The sequence below is a fragment of the Pinus tabuliformis genome, chromosome 8, assembly GCF_031772625.1.
Source record: "Pinus tabuliformis cultivar Carrire ecotype Pingquan chromosome 8, CPIR1, whole genome shotgun sequence".
Taxonomy (NCBI): domain Eukaryota; kingdom Viridiplantae; phylum Streptophyta; class Pinopsida; order Pinales; family Pinaceae; genus Pinus; species Pinus tabuliformis.
In genome coordinates, this window is record NC_142294.1 from 17372541 (window position 1) to 17393723 (window position 21183).

Genomic DNA, 21183 nt, shown 5'->3' on the forward strand with positions numbered 1-21183 from the left:
TCATCAAAAGGAATAGCATCAAGGAATGTGGGTAGTAGAACACCACCACTCCAACCTTTGTGTGGTAGATTGAAAAGAGGAAATGATGATGAGAGTGCAAAGACTCAACCTGATGTAGCACTTAGAAGAAATGGAAATCCAACTATTCAAACAAGAAGAAGAAGACAAGAGGCATGTAGCAAGTAATACCTCCCATGTTTTTCATTATTGTGGGAAGAAAATCCATAATTTTGCGAGCTATTAGTATTCTAAGATATTCTCATTATATGGGAAGAAAGGACATATTGAGTGATCTTGCTAGGAGAGGCAAGCCACATGCCACAAGGCAAGTTGTTTTCAATGGAAGAATGGCAATAAGACTTTCCCAAACCAACAAATAGCTTAGGGGCTCTTAAGAGGAAGAGTGGTAAGAAAAATTTCCTAAGACAACAAATAACTTGAGGACCTATAGAAAACAAGGATTTCAAGTAATATGTGTAGCACCTATAATTTTTTCAACCACTACAAGTTGAGTGGAAAATGGAAAATAAAATGTTAGAAACTTCAATTGAAGCTTCACCCCAATAACTACATATCCAAGAGAAGTGTATGGAGAGTGAAGATTAAAGGAGATGAAGAGCTTCCAACATCTCCAACATAAAATGAAGATGTTATCCAAAGAGTTCTACTAGCAAAGGAGGTCAATGCCATCCATAATGTCGGAAATAGGTTGATTCTAACATCAAGGAAAACCATAATTTAAATGTTTCTTTCAATATTACACCATCAAAATCCACTCTTGGATATGTCTTGGTGATCATTACATGGAGGTTGGTGACCATTAGGGTTCCTTGGAACTCTAGGATAAATGAAAAAGAAAACAACTACAACCATATATTTGGAGGAAATGAATTTTTTTTAGGTAGAATAAGCTTTTATGATTATACATATGGATTGTTAATGGACGTTGCAACAAATAATTGTTTCTATGTTAGGAAGCAATTGATCCTAGCATAAGAGTACAATCCACACTTCCTCTTATGGACTTGTTGCATGATGAAATACCTATTAGGATATCATTGATCAAGCACAACAAAAAAATTGACTATGATTTCATCCACTACCAAGATGAATTGTCTCCAATTTTGAGAATGAAAGGGAATTACACCTAAATATGGGAGTGAATTATATTTGAAGAGATAATATTTGAATTTTTCTAATAGTTGAGAGTCAATTAGCGTAATTATGTGCACTGTGAGAACAAGTGAGCCAACAACCAGAGGCAAAGGTAGTAGCTAGAAATGTAAGCTAGAGCTAGAGCCCAAAGTAAAAATGTGGCCAAGATCTAGAGTTCAAGACATGTTCTAGAGAAGTAGAAAAAGGTATATTGATAAATATTAGTTTTATCTAAGCTTTTGGAGGAAAAAATCCTCTCAATGGGGAGGTGTGATCCAAAATGGATTGAATATGTGAATGCAATATCTACAAGTGTAATTCAACAATTAATAAAGGTTAGATTAAAAAAACATAAGGGACAATGAAAGTACTGGGAAGAAGAAGAAGATGATGATGATGATGAAGGAAATGAGACAAGAGAGTAAAAACAAAGAATTAAATCAAAGATAGAAATAAAATAGGAGAGAAAGAGTGAGAGAAATGGGAAATGAAAGGTTAGTCCCTTGGCCTTCCCAAATAAAATAGGAGAGAAAGAGAGAGAAGTGGGAAATAAAAGGTTAGTCTCTTGGCCTTCCCATTTTTCTATCTCTCCTATATATTTTTGTATTTAGTCCCAAAAATGGATTTTTGATGATCAAGAAAGGTGAGGATGCGTAGAGAGTACCATGAGCTACTATGTAACAAAATACTATTGAAATGAGAACTAATCAACCATTCAAATTTGGTGTTCCCATTTTAGGTTCTAGGGAAAAATATTTGTGTTTTATGATATTTTTATGTTATGGTAAATTATAATGAGTCCCATCTTTTGATCAATCTATTACTTACTCAAATCGAGGCCTTGTACACTAGGTTAAATAAATTATTTATTGTATGAATGTAATTCTCATGTATAAAAATACTATCATTGTGTTATTGTAACCTTCTACTCAAGGTTCATCTCTTTTCTTTGATTGGTTAATTAGAATAGCTAGCACACTCGAATAATCCATTCCATATTGAATTGAGATCAATTGCTATTAGAATCTAGCTATTGCAATTTTTAAGATAAGTTTCATAATTATGCATATGAAGAATGGCAATATAATTCCAAATAATATGATAGCTTCAATATTCCTAGATCATTGGCATTCTCCAACACCTAAATTTTCCACTCTAAGGTGATGTCTAGTTCCCGCAAGCTCCTTTATCCTCTAGCCTAGTAAATACATGGTCATTGAGGATATATGTTCTCATCCAAAAAGGAATATGCCTCATTGAAAGGGTCACATCCCTCTTATTTCATGGTTGTACATTGAGCTAAGTTATAATTTTAGCCTTTGGGTTATTAAATTGACCTAAAACTAGCAATTAATTAGTTGAATTAATCTTAGGCAACATTAATTCTATATTTTAAGCAAATATTCGGGGCAATTTCAGCATTAGCATTGTCCATATTTTGTCTTATGTGAAAGGAATGATGAGATAGAATGCAATTCATTGACTTGGAGGCATACTATTTCAATTGATGTTTTCATGGTGCCTTATTGATGCGCATGCATTACCAAAATTTTGATTTAGAACACATCTATCTTCCTGTTACCTTAACTACAATTAAGATACCATACAAACAAGAATTTTAGTGGATGAGAGTACTCATATGGCCTTTTCATCTAATTGAATGAAAGACATAGTGCACTCTATTTGATAGGTAGTCCATCAAAAATAATTGTTTGGTGTTTTCAATTAATTGCATTGTCACTAAGCAACAATGGGTCTGTTTATTGGCATATTATAATGCCAAGGTTGTTTTTATTAGGTTTGATAGTGTGTCTTTATTTTCCCATTAGGGTTAATTTCCTTGGCATTGTGTTGAAGGCCTCAGATTTCTGTTGCCCCAACATGAGGGATAACCGACCAGTCCGGACCTTAAGACAAGTCCTTTTCCGTTTGAAGTGGTGGCTTTGACTCGGGATAATGGGACCAGTTTCCCAGTGTGGGTTTTAAGATGATAGTGGGTGGTTCATGAGAGTTTGCAATAGAATAATGATAATCTAAATGACCTATTCTATCATGCAAATCTCTAACTAACTTATTCTGATATAAACCCGGGTATTTCTATGTGGTATGCGATATACAAATATATCTGCTTAACATGTGATAATAAAGATTAATCACGCATAAACAGAGATGATAATGTATAAGATAATTTCTTTGACTAAATAGTTAGTTAAATAAATTTATAAAATATATCGCATATATGATGAATTATATATATGAAAATTAACAATTTCAGCTAGGCATCATACAATAGTGCAACTAACGCTTAACAGAAATAATGAATCTCACATACAATTCATGAAAGTAAAGTGTTGTCACTAATTAAAAAAACAAAAAACATAATCAATCATTCAAGATAATAGTACCATATGTGCACTCTTTGCAAATGTTTTTGATAAAATTCTGGACCCTTCTCTAAATGCATGAGAAGGGTATAAATACTATTCTAATTAATGTGAAAAAATGGATTATACAAAAATTTGAGGAGTTTTCAAACAACCTTCCTCCTAACTAGTTAACTAACTCTAAAAATAAACGATGGCTTTATGAGCAGAACTAAGATGATGATTTGTTGTCCGCCAGCCTGTCCTTCAAATTGCATATATCAGTCATTGATTTGAGTTGAGGAGGTGCCCCAAAATGTGTCCTAAGATAACTTGTGAAAATCGCATCGATGAGAGGTAGCAGCGTCCGCTGAGTCGAATGAAGTAAGTAGCTAAGGGTCATGATCTAGATGTGTGGCTTCACGAGGTATTGCCAATATGACTCCTAGTCGGTCTTGGTCAATTTGTGATTGCTTCCCTTTGAGTCTCTGCCTTTTCCTGCCAACTTTTATGCAAATCATCTAAATCAGGCATTTCTTTTAGACTCCCTTCCTTTAGTAGGTTGGTGACAAATAGAGTGTGGTTCACCACCTTGATTATACTCTTCTATACCCCAGCTGCCCTTGCTACTGCTAGCTCAACTTGCTTGATTCTCGCGTCCCAATATGTGAAAAGAATGTCCTTGTGTGTCTCCTCTATTTCAGGCAGATTTTCTTTCCTTTCGTCTTTTGTTTCCTGCCATTTGATGAACTCTAAAATTCTAGTGTTGAGATCAGTAAACTTGGTTCTCTGGTCAATCACCTTATCTGTTATTTGGTCGCTAGTGATCAAATAAGGAGTACTGTGTGACATCTTTTGGCAGAAGTACTCTTGCCATTTCATTAGGAGGGAATTTAGTTCCAGAGCCTCTTTAATGAACTCCTCAGTAGTAGAAACATCCTTATATCTTTCCATGGCTTGCTGCAATTCTTGGAGTTGCATGTTTTTAGCCGATATGTCAGCTTCATGGCTTATTTCCAAGACCTCCATGATTTGTTGTAATTCGGCAAGCTACTCAGCTTCTTGCCTGTTCACACTTGCTTTCTCTGTTTCTAGCTACTGCTTGAGCTGTGCAATCCTCTCCTTATTTTCTCTCAAAAAAGTAGAGACTTTAGTGGTTTTATCCATGGTGGTCGTTGCATATGCTCTCGTGAAATATGACAATGTAGTCAAGTTCTCAGCTGGTTTGAAATGAATGTCCCTCCAAACTATGTCCATTAGCTCGTTTCCAGGTGGGAGCTCGAGTGTTTCTACCCTTTTCCTTTTTCTCTATCTTCTTACTATAGCCTTGTGGAGTGGGCTATAGAACACATCAAGTGGAGGGATTTCGGTTAATTTCAAGACGATCTCTTATGTGGGTAGAGCAGGGATAATCTTAGTCTATTGGCATGTTGTCGCTTGCTCATCCATAGGCTTGGACTACTCATCAATGGATTTGGACTGCTCGTCCATAGAATTAGAATTTGTCTTCTCCTAAATATGCAGAGGAGTTTGACACTCCATTGTCTCTTGGGTATCTGTCATTTTGGGGGTGTCTTGCAATTTTTTATTAAACTGATGCCACTCCTGCTCCAAACTGCTACCTTTTACCTCTAAACTAATTTATTTATGTGGGGTGCTTAGAACCTATTTCTCAGCTAACTTCCTTCTAGACTCTGTTGTATTATCTGTCTCTTGGGCCTTCCCTATATCTAGTGTTTTCTCATTATTCACCTGAGACTCTATGCAAGAACTAGGTTCTTCATTGTTAACAATCACACTTGGTGTAGGTTTATCTTCGATCTTCAACAAGTGCATTGGGATTACTTCCAGCCTTTCATTTCTGGATTCTCGAAATCTTTCAAATTTTTCAGGACTCAGGTTCGCTTTATCCGATTCGAACGCTTGTTCGAAGGACTCGGCTGACTGTAACAGTTCTTCAAAATCATTATCCTCATGGTTGTATGGCTTGAGCTTTACTGCAATAATGATGTTATGTGCTACCTTGCTTGGATCAAATTGCCTTTTCGGCAATGTATGAACCCTGAGGGCTTCCATGTTTACTGACTCCTTAATGGCATGATTAAAATTTGTTAAAGAAAACGAATTGCACTTGACAGGAAAAGAGGGCCATAATAACTTCCTGTTTCTTTGAGGATTTTAGTTAGGCCTTTTCCCACAGTTTGGTGGGCGATTTCCCTTGCTAAAAATTTATCACAAACATGCAAAGGAAGGACATGTGGGTCAGTTGTACAACCAAAAACCCTAATGTAGGTGAATCATTCTTCAATAAAATATTTTTTGACATCTAGAAGGTCTGTTGCGGCTTCTTGGGAAAACCTGGGGGTTTTCTTATTGAAATTTATTTGATGCAAGAAAAAAATAACATAATGACATTTTTTATAAAAATGGGGTATATAATGGGATTCCCATATTTTCTTATAACCAAGATGGATAGGGTAGGGATCCTGTAAGGTCCATTTCCAACCCATGGTCAGAAATGTAGTGCAGAAATAAATGGCATCCATAATGTAGGTAGTAAAATAGAATGGGGGAAGGTTCTCCGTGTTGGGTGCAAATAAGGTGTCTTTTAGAACTCTTAAATGCCTCACATTAATTATCAACTTGGGTAAGTATTTTTGTTTCAAGAGTGTACACAATATGTGCAAGTGATGTAAATCGTTGAATCTACAGAGACTAATGCTTTAAAATAGCTTATTTATTTCAATACAAGAGTAAACTGATCAAACCATAAACTACCAACTTGTAACTTCAAGGAAATTAACTTATTAAAACATCAAAACTCAGTCTTAATCAAAAGTTCTAACTGCAATTACATCAACTAAGTGCACTGTTGAGATAACAGAGCTCTTTCAACTGAATCTAGACATGCATAAAAGTAATACACCTGGTATAATCAATAAAACTCTAGCTTTCAGTTAACAAGAAATGATTCTTATCTAACAATCAAATCAAGCCACGAAATAAATAAATGAAGCCAATCAACATAAATAAGAATTAATGCAACGAATACACGAAATCAACACTAGTGAAAGTAAATCAATCATAAAGCTATAAAACAGAATAATTAAACTTGCAGTAAAAGAAAGGTAAACTATAAAACAGGGAACAACAGTGAAATCCACCAGTGACCGGGTCCAAGACGCCAGTGATTACTGCTTATTTACTTCAGAATATCGCGAATGAATAGCAAAACGAATTATATTATATTCATCAAATCTAAATGTCATTACAACACGAGGTGTTCCTCAAAATAACGCTCTGTATATCATAATTACAATTGAAGTAAAAGGCGAAAGTTTAGCTCTCTATTCTATTCATCTTTCCCCTATTATAGTCAAGGATGAAAAGAGATAAATGAAATTCCTCAGGATCAGGAGATCCTGAGGAATTCACAACTAAATGTTATTATCAAACAGTCTTCCATCTTGCGCTAATCCTCCTGATTCTCTTCTTGATTTGACCACACAAGACATGCTCTTTTCTCCCTGTTTAGCCTTTATTGTTAAATGGTTTGAACATCATCTCTTCCATTTGCTAATTTTTGCATAAAAAGCAATGAAGGTTAGTTTTGACAGCCAAATCGTATCAAAAGCAGTTTCGTTCACTTCTTATTGAAATTCTATCCAAACCTTATTACATCATGGCACAAATGCATAAAAAGGAGAAAAAAGGTAATGTAATCAAGGGTAAATTTATGCCTGTTGCACGGCCCAACATACTCCCCTGCTTACCTTATTCCATGTCCTCATGGAAATAAATAGTTACTATGTAATGCAGTTAAATAGTAAGTAGCAAAGACCTTTTCTATATATGACCTAAAACCATGCTTTTGTATTAAATCTGCAAAGACTATCCCTTCATGACCTTCAGGTAACTCATAATCAGAACGATATCCTTTAGGTGGGTACCAAATAATAGGACTCCTAAATTGACATCCTAGCCAATATGGTCCTTCCCTCAAGATAATATTACTGTATGTGACAAAACGGCCTGCAGCAGCTTTAAAATTCCTGTAGCCAAACGGTTCTTTGTTTCTGACACTATTGGTAGAGGCCATACATCTCTTTTTGGATGCAACTAAGGACCTTTCCTATATGGATAAGAAATACGTCCTTCCTGCTTGCATGATTTCTTTATGTATAGACCCCAGAATCTTAGTTACACCCTCCTGTGTCATGAGCCTTTTATGTCTAACAAAACAATGCAAGGGTTGAGTAGGCTCACCCCTTACCCACAAATATAGTCCATGTTCTTTTCTTTGAAAGGTGTTATAAGCTGTGAATCATTTGAGTTGGTTTTCTGCAAAGGAAATGAAGGCTTGGAACTGAATGTCCCTAAAAAAAGGGCTATGATTATTATCCACCTCCCCTTCTAGTAAAAAAATATGAAAATAAAGTTCACAGAGAAGACGTTGGACTTTTATCCCATGCTCCTTACATCAATTTATGAATTCGTCCATTGTCTTCAATTCAACTAACTTGTCGGCCTTAACGGCTTTGATTTTCAATAGTAAATATCTTTCCAATAAAAACATAGCATAATTTGTAGTAGGAGCCCTACAAGATAAGACATCAAAATATAAACAACAAATAGCATCGATCTGACCCATGACCTTATCTAGCTTGGCTTTTACTTTCCTCTACTTTTATTCCTCCTACCTGAACTTATCAAAAGTTTCACTCTTAGTTATGGTCAATTCTTGGAATTGCTTCTGCAACTCCTGATACTTTTGCTGAGGAACCGTCTCCTTCTTACATTGCTCTAAAGCAATATGGGCATGTACCATCTCCTCCTGTAACTCTAGAAGAATATGATTATTGCATGATTGAGTGTCATTGACTATCTCTTCTGTCTGGGTGCTTTGATTATGAGAGGATAATTCCTCTGTCTGAAAAACCATATATATCAAATCTATGTGATGACTTGTTTGTGTGGCAATCATTTGAGTAGAAATGGATTCGGTCTGAGTTCCTATTGCCTTACCTTCACATATTTCTAGTTTTGTGGCCACAGTGATTAATTCATGAATAATTCTCTGAGCTTTCCTATTTGCAGTTTCTTTTAATTTCCGACGTAGCCACTTAACTGTATTCTGAAGCTTATGGTATTTCTTCCTAAGCTTCCTTAACTTTATTTCGGCTACACACTTCTTCTAAGAAGCATCTTTTGTAAGAACATGTTTAATAATAGGCTTTGTATCTGAGGGTTCTTGGTGATCATCTTGGCTATTTTCCAATATAACCGTGTCACTTGACTGGTTATCCGATTCATGAATTATTGATGTGTCCACTTCCTCTTCCTGGTGTGTAGCTTCTAGGGAAGGCAAAAGTTCTGTGTGACCAGAATCTCCTAAGGATTGAACTTTGTTCAGGTTCAGGTCAAGTGATCCTCCAGGTTGCATATATGCATTTAAATTTGCAATAACCTGGGTCATCCCTTCCTCAAAGTCTTGCAAGAAATCATCTTGGGGGCTCATAGGTGGTGTTTGAGAAGGCCCTGCTTCAATTTCTTGTTCATCATCATTTTCTTCCTCCTGTTCTGGTTCAAAATTGGGTTCCTCCTCCTGTTCCAGTTCAGAATTAGGTTCTTCCTCCTGTTCAGGTTCAGAATTGGGTTCTTCCTCTTGTTCAGGTTCAGAATCATGTTCTTCCCCCTATTCTGATTCAAAATTACCTTCTCCCTCTGGTTCTGGTTCAAAGTCCTGTACAGTAATTGGACTAGATGGCTCTGTCGGGTGTTCAGTGCTACCCTGAGGATCTACAAAAGTCCTCTAAATTGGATTCAACCTCGCAAAATACATGTGCTTATGAGGTCCTATTATTGTATGTGTAGTTATTTTCCTCTTTGGAACAGGGTTATACTGTCCAATTTCCAAGGTTGCGGAGCTTTGGACTACAGGGTCTGGCTTAATCTCTAGTGGTGCTATAAACTTATCCCAAATTAAATTTTTCTAAGCAAGACTATGACTAACAATCAATCTGATAAAACCATGATCACTGATTACAGTATCAGAATGTTTAGCCCTTCTTACTATATCATTTGTATCGTGCAATAATGAATTTAAGAAAAATGGCAAACTGAAAATAAGCTTTTGCTTTAAAACAACTAAGAGTTTAAGTTGTCGTGGTTTTACCACATCCCGTCGACCATCACGGGTAATGTACTTCTGGATGACACATTCCAATTTGCACCATGGTTCTCCCAGAGAGGACAGTTGAATGCCCTTGCCTTTTCGGGTTAATTCTTCACCTGCATCTTTGAAAATTTCCACAGCGTTGTGAAACATTATGTGATTTTTAGGCGATACTGCTCCTTCTATCGGCAACCCAGAAACTTCAGCTATCACAGCCTTTGATACTATGATTCTTATACCTTTTACTGTGGACTGCCCATTCTGTAAGTGCTGTAAAAATTTGAGAGCAATTTCACTACTAGGGTCCTGAAGCCTGGTGAAATATGACATCCATCCTGCGTGCACCAGAATTTCCCTGGCTCTGTCAGAAATTTCCAACACTAAGGGTTCTCAGCAAACTGATTTTCCACCCATAATGCTCGGATTCTTCCAATATTCGCCCTATAATTTCAAATATTAACACAACAGAAAAACACAGTAGAGAACAACAATTGCTTTGGTAAAAATGGAACAACAAGTAGACGTAACAACTAAATTCCATAATGTCAAGCGGAATGTCCATGATAATTAATAATATTAATTCTCGGACTATCATACTACCACATGTCATTTGATCATGGGATATCATAGCAACATATCAGGTTCAATAAGCAGAATAAATATAGCACATGCAAAGGCATAATGGGAATCCTTCCCCCTCAAAAATAGAGGTCGCCTACGATCGAGTAGACAGGGAAAGTGTTGTTCTGATAGCAAGGCAAGGGAATGAACAATACAACATTGAATGAAATAGAGTACACATATAAATGATATGACGACAAGAGGTATGTTTATAATGAGAGCGGAGTGTGTAAAGATAGTTATGAATAAGAGATAGGACGCTTTGTATTGATGATAAGTTATGCAAGAAATAAAAGGACAAAAATATGCCAAAAAGATGCTTTGCTGATAGTATTCTAGCCGAGAATGATACGAGTGATTGAATAGCAGTATCTCATGCATAATGGTTCTAAACAGGGAAAAATTAAGGAAATAATTTCTCCTATAAAAAGAAATAATAAGAAGAGGGTATTATAGTAGTAATTGATGATAAGATATAACTTCAATACCATATCCAGAGCCTCTTCTGCCAGCAAACGTCCATAACCCCGGTAGGGTTGATTTTTAACCCATATGAGCCAGGATTCTCAATTTACAAAAGGATAGTTCCAGTGTTGTTCTATAGAAGAGATTAGCGTGCTGGCATGGTAACCAGATAACCACATTTCCATTCACTGGGATGTAGAAAAAGTGATCAGACCGGCTTGTGATGAGACCTACTATTCCAAGGATATTTTAGCTATCTAATGGATCATAACCCTGGTGTGGTGGCCATAGTGGGAATGTCATTTTGCTATAGCCTTATGAATATGGTAGGCTGGCTCATAATGAGACCCCCTATCCTCCATCTGTAAACAAAATTTTTTTGTTATTACACCTTTTTATGATAAACAGAGGGAGGCTCAATACTCCTTAAGAGCAGGGATGGTGGAAGAAGTTGAACATGTCAATAGAAAAAGTATACCCATAGTCTTATTTGTTATATACAGAGAAGATTATAACCAGGAAGGTGGAACCAACATGGTTTTTAAGATGATCAGTCAATGTCATGTACAACAGAAAACGATGCAGTAAAGTAGTATATAAATAATTGTGTCCCTTTTCTTGAAACGAATATATCATCAAGAAGTTGTCCTGTTAAAGATCATAATGTTAATGGTATTAATTCCTTTTAATAGAATCCATAAATTCTTTGTCCTCATAAAAGTACTGCACTTCATGCCATGAAAAGAAAAAAAATGAAAAACAAAAGAAAAATGGGGCTGAGATAAGCGAAGAGAAATCACACAAAAGAAAAATTTTGTTGTTCAATTGGGTTGGACTGCAGCTGTTCAAAAGATTGAACAACAGCTGTTCAATTAAATGAACAACAAAACAACACAAAAAGAAAAGAGGTGTTGTTCAATAGATTGAACAACAGCTGTTTAATTAAATGAACAACAAAACCATGCAAAAAGAAAAGAAGTGTTGTTCAATATATTGACCAAAAAAACAATTGAAAAGAAAGAAAGTGTTGTTCAATAGATTGAACAACAGCTGTTCAATTAATTGAACAACAAAACAACGAAAAAAAGACGTGTTGTTCAATAGATTAAACAACAAAATGACGGAAAGAAAGAAAGTGTTGTTAAATAGATTGAACGACAGCTGTTCAATAGATTTAACAACAAAACATTGCAAAGAAAAGAAAGTGTTGTTCAATAAATTGAACGACAGTTGTTTAATAGATTGAACAACAACTGTTCAGTTATCTGAACAACAAAACAATGAAAAGAGAGAAAGTGTTGTTTAATAGATTGAACAACAACTATTCAATTAATTAAACAACAAAATGACAAAAATCAAGAAAGTGTTGTTCAATATATTGAACAACAACTGTTCAATTAAATGAACAGTAAAACGACAAAAAGCAAGAAAGTGTTGTTCAATAGATTGAACAACAACTATTCAATTAAATGAACAACAAAATGAAAAAAAGCAAGAAAGTGTTGTTCAATAGATTGAACAACAGATGTTCAATAAATTGAACAACAAAACAAGCTGAGAAAAAGAAAGAAAAGAAAATCAATTCAGCAATCATATTTACATATTTTATAAAGAAGAAATAAAATTTATAAAGATGAAGCTGCTGAAGGATTTCCTTTTGTAGCTAAAACCTGCATGGTGGGGTCCTCACATATCTATTGATAGAAATATTCTTTGGTAAGTGGGTTTTGGTAGAGGTGCACCCGGTGCCCATTTGCTTTAAAAGAAGAACCAGACCCATCAATGGTGGCCAGTGTAAGAGTACCATTGTCATGTACTTGCTTTATTTCATAGGGGCCTAACCATCTAGTCTGAAGTTTTCCAGGGAAGTCTCGGAACCTGGAATCGTAAAGAATTGTCCTGTTGCCCTCATAAAATGTCTTTTTCTTAATTAGGGCATCATGCCATTTGGCTCTTCGCTTTTGAATAAGTGTCGTACGTTGTAGAGCCAATAGCCAAATTTCATCTAATTCGTTCATATGTTATAACCTATTAACTTGGGCTTCAGTTAAATCCAGTCCTATTTCCTAGGTTGTCTTTAGTGTTTGTATCTCAAATTCTATGGGAAAAATGGGTTCCTTACCGAATACCAGTTGATACAGTGAGTATCCAGTAGTGTTTCTACAAGTTGTATGATACGCCCACAAGGCCTCTGGCAGTCGATTAGTCCAGTATTGTTGATGTGATGAGACTGTCTTTGTTAGAATAGCTTCGATAACTTTGTTGGTGCTCTCCACCTGCCTGTTCACCTGCGGTTGATACGGAGAAGTAATTTTGTGTGTGACGTGATCATTTTTCAGTGTAGCAGCAATCTTGTGACCCACGAATTGTCATCCCCATCAGTAATTACTTCTCTGTGTAAGCCATACTGCACAAAAATTTTAAAAAGAAAATTAATAACGGTTTCCTCTATTTCTCTTAGTAACGCTACTGCTTCCACCCACTTAGCTATGTATTTTGTTGCAACCAATATATACAATTTATGATTGGATGATGGTTTGATCGGCCCAACGAAATCTAATGCCCAATGCTCAAAGAGTTCTATCACTAGCTATCGATGCAGGGGAATTTCATCAGATTGGCTAGGGCGGCCCATCCTTTGGCAAATATCACATGCCTGGACAAATTTCTTAGCATCTTTAAAAATAGTGGGCCAATAGTAGCCCATTTGTAGAATTTTATGTCCAGTTCTAGTGTCCACCACAAGGTCCATCATGGCAAGATTTTAAGATATCATAAATTTCGTCCTCCCTGATGCACTTGCGGATGTGCATATCAACTCCCGTGTGGAAAAGGTATCCTTCGATCTAGGAGAAACGAGTGCTACGCTGCACAATAAATTTCCTTTCTCTGGATGTCAGATGTTTGGGAAATTTTCCCACTGCTAAGTAATTCACTACATCTGCATACCATGGCATTTTTACGGCCACAACAAAAAAATGTTCATCTAGGAACTGATCCTCTACCACCACTTTATTGTCTATTCTTGGCACTCGGGAGAGGAATTCTACCATGAGGTTCTCCTTACCTAGTCGATCACTTATAGTTATGTCAAATTCTTGCCAAAGTAGTAACCAACGAGTCACTCTTCCATTTGTAATAGGTTTATTGGCTAAATATTTAATAGCAGAGTGATCGGTATATAGAAATACAGGGTATCCAGTTATATAGTGTCTAAATTTGTTGATAGCATAAATAATAGCTAGAAACTCCTTTTCTGTTACTGTGTAATTCAACTCAGTAAGAGTTAAGATTTTGCTGATGTAGTATATAGCGTAGGGTTTCATGTCTTCTTCTTGGCCAAGAATAGCTCCGATAGTTGTATCTAATGCATCTGATGAAATCTAGAAAGGTATATCCCAATTCGGGCCTCGTAATACTAGTGTTGTAGATACTAACCATTTTAGATCTGTGAAGGCAATGTCTCATTTATCAGTCCATATAAAATCAACATTTCCTACAAGGCATATAAAGGTGTAGCAATTTGCGAAACATTCTTTATAAATCTACGATAATATCCAGCAAACCCCAAAAAACTATGTACCTCTATTTGATTGCAGGGAGTAGCTAATAAGAGGATTACCTGTATCTTTGCTGGATCTACCTGAATTCCAGCTGCTAAAATGTAATGACCCAGAATCAGGCCTTCTATCATCATCATATGACATTTCTCATGACTTAAGCATAGTCTAGTAGCAATACACCGTTCTATGACTTTCTCCAATGTTTGTAATGCCTGATTAAAGTCATCCCCATAGGATGTGAAATCATCCATGTACACCTCCAATCCTTCATTTATCAAGTATGTAAAAATACTGAGTATGGCTCTTTGGAATGTAGCAGGTGCATTGCACAATCCGAAAGGCAATAACCTGTAGGCAAATGTTCCCCAGGGGCAGGTGAAATTAGTTTTATCCTAGTCTTCAAGGGAAATTTGAATTTGGTTGTAGCCACTGAAGCCATCCAGGAAAGAGAATAATTTCTTTCCTACTAGTGTATCTAGGACCTGGTTGATAAATGGAAGAGGAAAATGGTCTTTTTGCATTTCTTTGTTGAGTTCTCTATAGTCAATGCATATCTGCCATTTTCCATTCTTTTTCGGGATAACTACTAACGGAGAAACCCATTTACTATCAGATATAGGATAAATAAAATTCACATCTAACAATTTTTGGAGCTGTTCTTTGACAATATCCTTTAGATGAGGATTTGATCTACGTTGTGGCTGTCGAATGGGTCTTGCATCTTTTTCAATGTAGATGTGGTGCATGCATAATTGAGGGTCAATCCCTTTCATGTATGGGTAATCCCATGCAAAATCCCCTTTATATTTCCTAAGGACTTGGATAAGTTTCTGTTGCTGGTCATTACTCAGATTACTGTTAATGTTCAGGATTTTCCCTTGCTTGATTTCAATAGGCTTGCTATTATAGACAGTGGTTGTTGGTATTGGTTGGTCATTAATGTCTCTCAAGGAATCTTCTTCAATCTCATTATCAAGGACTGCTTCAATCATGTGACATCTCAAATTAGACACTCTAGCAGGGTGATTGATAAAGGTGTTAATGAAATCATCTTCTATTTGTTTTTTGAATTCAAGCGCATATACCACAGTCAAAGGTGAACAAATATTTTCTTTTAAATATGCTGCTAGTTGTTTCCTAGTTTCTACAATGGTTAGGCGTGGCTAAGAAGGAGGGTATAAAGCTAGATTCTTTACATCATTCCCTTTGGTTATGGTCATACTGCCTATTTGGCAGCCTATATAAGCATCAGTTGTTGCTAGACAAGGCCTTCCCAGTATTAAGGGATGTCCATCTAGCCTATTTCTATGGTTAATAATCAAAATATCTGTTGGATATTCCCAAGAGTCCACATAAACCATCACATCTTGTAATGTTCCTTCTAGCCTAATCACTGAATAGTCAGCTAGTTCTAGCAAGGTAGTGGTTCGTTCTTAGGCTGTGATGCCAAACACTTCGCAAGTTTCTGTTGTAATAATGTTAATGGCTACCCCTAAGTCAACGAAAGCATTGGGAAAATAGTGGCCATTATTTGTACTGTGCCAATGGGATTTCCCAGGTCTTCATATCTTACAGGTGTCTCTTTGCCTAGTAATAAATCAGACAAAGTTCTGACGACATGGACAATTGGTGTTATTTTTGTTTTCCTCACAGACTTCTTTGCACACAATTCTTTAATGGTTTTAGTATATATCAGAATGTCTTGTGTTATGCTCCTATACCAATAGGTGTCATATTTCATGATTGACTTGATGGGCTATGTAATATGTTCCTCCCTTTCCTTGTTGCAAAGGTTTTCCATATTGTCAAAAAATCAAAAAACTTTAAAAATGTAAAGAGGGTATAACCTAAAAGAAAAATCAAAGGGTGAAAAGAATAAAATGGTCAAAGAAGTGAAAGAAAATGAACCCCACCAAAAGAAAGACCAAGGAAAGTGTGCAAGTCTAAATGCCACTACTTTTTACTCTTATGTAATAAACAAATTGTGTGCAACTTTTAACTTATGCCACAATTGATGAACAGTCAAACAGCTTAAGCTTGACTAGTTCATATTTTCAATTTTTATGTTTTAGAGATAGAGAATAAAAATTTGACCAAACTATTTAATCTTGGCAGATAAGTAGATAGGTAGAGTGAATAAAATGAGCTCAACAGTTTAATCTAAGCCCTTGGATGTAATAAGGTTAGACTTAGATAGATATCTGCATGTAAAAGAAAAGAAAGTGTGATAAGGGTTTGCCAGTCCAAGTGAACCCTAATAAAGAAGAAAAAAATGTTAGGTTAAAGTAGGTAGGGTAGGTAGATGATGTTGCAGAATTACATGTGATGGATAATATCTCTAAATGTGTTAATTTTGATTTCATCACAAGTGCAAGGAAGACATTACAATTGATGCACTTCAAGCAAGAAAAAGTCAAATAATTAACTCCCCTTCTCATTTTTCCCTAAAAAAATTCACTAATTCCCCCTAAGTACTAAGACATTTGAAAATTAGAGGGGCTCAGAACATTTCTCTGACTTCTAGAGGGACTGATCCTTGGCCCAATAATATAAAATCCTAAGTACTTAAAATCATCATTCATTCACTTTCATAAGTCTTTTCCTAAGTAAAATCCTATTTTACTTAGGAAAAATACATAATATCACATAAAAACCCCTTTTTTCACTTAAGCCTAAGTTAAATATACAATCCTAATGTTTTACTTAGCACTTCTTTACATTTTGTGTCATATTAACTATTAACCTGTGTATTATATAAATCCTGCATAATATTACCTTTTCCCATATTATTTAAATATATTAAAATCCGCAAATTGTTATATACCCCGCCCCCGGTTGAATACAACTATAATCAGTGTTTAAATTAGGATTAATGAATTAATCCGTAATTCATTAAGAGCCTAAATCCCCCCATTGCATTAATAGGTATTAATTAAACCTCAAGGTTAATTAAGAACGTTTCTCAACCAATCATATCACTCCTGGTACGATTAAATGGTTTTTAATTGAGTTGGCCCGCGCATGTTAAACCCCACCGTATCGCGCCTCCCGTCAGTTGTCTGATCATGCCCCCATCATCCAACGACCAGTACTAATATCGCGCACCACTTTGTGACCATGCATTAGCACACAATCGTAAAGTGGTTTTCGCACAGTACCCTGCCACGCGTCGCAAAACCTATGGAATCTCTGGCTCCCGATCAAATCCCACCCGTCTCCAAAAGCGGTGTGATACTAGACCGCTTACCGCCCTCCGCATGTGACAAAACATCCTTTCCCGCTTACGCCATACACCCGAATAATAAAACTCCCACCACCTTTGACTTTGTTAATAAAACCAACAAAGTGTTGTTTTCTCTGTTATTCTGTACTGCAACCGTGCTCCCATGCAAACAACGTTCAAGTCAACCTTCCAAGCTTTCCAACTGCCACCCTGCTGAGAAAATTGTAGCTGACGCAACCAGAACCTGTTAGTCACCTTCAACACTTGTTATCACTCTTTTCATTCCCTAAATACAAGTATTTATCCAATTTCCACCGAAACCCTGCAATTTTGGTTTCATTGTATAAAATCCACAGAGAAAGGAAAAATTCATTGCAAATTCAATCTTTATTTTGCCAATATAAGTTCCCAGATCAGTTAATTCACCCATTTTTCACCAAAAACCCAAGTTCCTTTCTGAATCCACAAGAACCAGAAATGGAAACCCCTGTGGCTCTATCTGTTGCACCTATGAATGCCCCTCATAAAGACTTAGACTATCTACCTCTTGCAGATAAATACTTTCAGATAAGGGACTTAACCACTGACATAAACCACCTGAAAGTATTTTTCCAAGCCAAAGACCAATACCTAACTGGCTCAGATATCCTGGGACTATGGGAATCCAACCTTCCCAAATATTATCTCCCTTCAGTCCATATTTTCCCTGATATGATTCATTAATGCCAGGCAAACTATGACCCTAACCTCAGAGATGTTATGTCCCCAAGTCAAACAGTCCTCTTCCCCATAATAGTTGCATCCATTAATGAAATGTTGCAATTTTCCCCTGAACAAGCTCTAACTCCTCTTTCTCTGGGATATTTACTTGAGAAATCTACCCAATTTTCTCAGTCAGAACTAACTCGCATCTGTCAGATTTTCATGGATCCTAAACATCAACCTAAAGGCCCACCTTCCTATCTGTAAACTTTATTCACAGACATAGGAAGACTCATTGTTGATATAATATCCTTAATCATGGGATTCAACTCAAGTGAGTATGTTGATGATGTAACCCTAGTGTTGTTATCAATTTTTACTCCTGGACAACCCCCTGCTGTTAAGTATGATTATGCCTCCTATATTGCCAATAAAATTCATGACCAATTCCTGAGACTGGACAATGAAGGAGTCTTTAAATACACCACTTTCATTTATCATCTTACGTTGTATTATCAATCAGAGAATTTCCCTTTCCCCGTGAGGAAAATTAACAATAAAATCAATCCAAGGTCTGTTACCTTTCTGAGTCCCATCTTCCATGCATCCTGTGAATCTCCTTACTCATACAGTGAATTCATTGACCAATTTGTTCATCCTACAACCACTTTATTGACAAGGGTTTCCCCTCCTAGAATGGTGGTGACATCAAGAGAATCCTACAGCTCTCCAAGCAATATAGAATAGGTGATTGGTACCTATACAAGAACCATACAGAGATTCAAATATATGGATGTGAGCTCTGCCCTTTCAAGTTACCCAAATATGTTCCAATGAGACTGTTTGCATTGGAGTATTTCAGACAAATGATACATACAGACATGGTTCATTTTTGCAAAGCCAAAAAAAAATCTCAACTCAGAATAAAAAATCAGTTAGGTCCTTTTGTCTGCAATGATAGGGAAGCATCGAGAGAAGCAGAGATAATTCTAGAAGATCATCTTAAGTTGCACAAAAGTTTTGGTTGGAGGCCATATGAACCTAATAGTTTCATCTATGATAGGAGAATGAAAAAAAGGTTGTCACCATACATTCACCATAGGATTCCAGAGATTGAAAAATTTGCAAATATGGATGAATGGAGGGAAGGGACCTTAGTAGAACATGATAGTGAACATGTCAATATTGAGAATGTTATGAGAGATATTGAGAAAAAACTTGACCTAGATTATTTTGGGCAGGTATCATTTGAGTTATCTCAAAGATTAGGAGTTGGTGCCTCCAGTGTTGGAACCTCTCAACAAACTTCAAAGGAAACAAACACACCATCCATAGTAACATTAAAGGTTTAGGAATTAGAGACCAGCTTTCAAACCACAGAACAGTCTACAATGTCTAAGCAGCCTGAAACTTCCAAAGAACAGGCTCAAGTACATACTCCTCCCACTCAGATCAATATGGGAGAGCCTCCAGTTCTGCAAACTCCTCTAAATGAGGAAAGAAACAAAAAGAGAGTCAGGGAAACAACAACCTCTTCCAGTGAACCTTCAGGACAGCCTGGAACAAAAAGACAAAGACTAAATCCCCTTTCAAAAAGAGGAATTTGCTAAAGAAACTACAGATAGTCAGAGGGAAGAAAGAGTAAATAGCCAACACAATTTTCCAGTAGGAGGAACATCCATGAGCTCACAAAGACAGGAGCTAGAAAGACAACAAAGTGCAGAGATATCTTCTTTTAGGCCACAAATGACTGATGCCTCAGATATCAAGAAGACATTTATAGAAATAAAGGCCAGGAATGATCCATTGAGGCTTCAGGTTTATAACCAATATTTGAATATGGCTCCCACAAATCAACAGAGATTGATGTCAGCTTATGACATCAAAGAAGGCAAAATGATAATGAGCTATTTCAAGCCAAAGATGCAGTAGCCTAGATCAGCAGCAAATTATATCAGAACAAATTTTGAAGTCATGGAAAAGGATATTCATCCTTTGGATCAGATTGAGCTACATAAACAAACTGGAGAAATGATTTATTCAGCCTTGACTGGTAAGGAAATGATGGCTCAAAGATTGCGGAATTCTTTGGATAACACTACTGCTCAACTACACTTGGAGAAGGCCTCCTCTCAGGCCAAATATAACAGAATAAAGTCCCTAGAAGAAATAATTATTGGATTGGGACATGATCCTAAAGATGTTAAGGCTATAGAAGCCTTAATAAAAAAGAAAGATGAAGATATTGCTACCTTAAGGAAACAATTAAAGCTGCCACCTTCCAGGCATCCACAGATTGCTGAGATTATAAAGAAAAAATCTGAAGAAGAGTTGATGGATTTTCTCTTAAAGCTTAATGAATGACTGAATGATACTAAACAAGAACTTGAAAAAGGATTAAAGGACAAGTAGGGAGAGTTGACCTCTCAACCTCCCAATGTGATATCGGTAGTCTCAACAATAGTCCATTCAACTCTTGGAGCATCATTGGCACCAAACATTACAGCAGTTACAATAGAGGTGGTTACAGGTACAACAACAACAGGAACAACAGGAGTAGCACAGGGCAACATTGCTAATTTGAGCATAGAGGAGCTAATAAAATCAATGGAGGACCTAAAACTACAAGTTTCAGAGCTAAATAAGGTAAAAGAGAAATATGCCAACTTAGAACAAAGGTATGATCTCTCAAAAATAAATGCTGCAGAAAAGAAAAGAGAGATTAAAGTGTTAGAAAACAAAGTGAAATCATTGGAAAAAGATCTTACTTTTGACAAGCCTCTGTCAGAAATCAAGAAAATTCTTTGGGCCAACATCACTCAATCAATAAATGATGCTTGGCCATCAATTCAAATAATTTTTGAGCAAATTGATTTAGTGAAACTAGCTCAAGAAGAAATTCAAAAGACAAGGGCA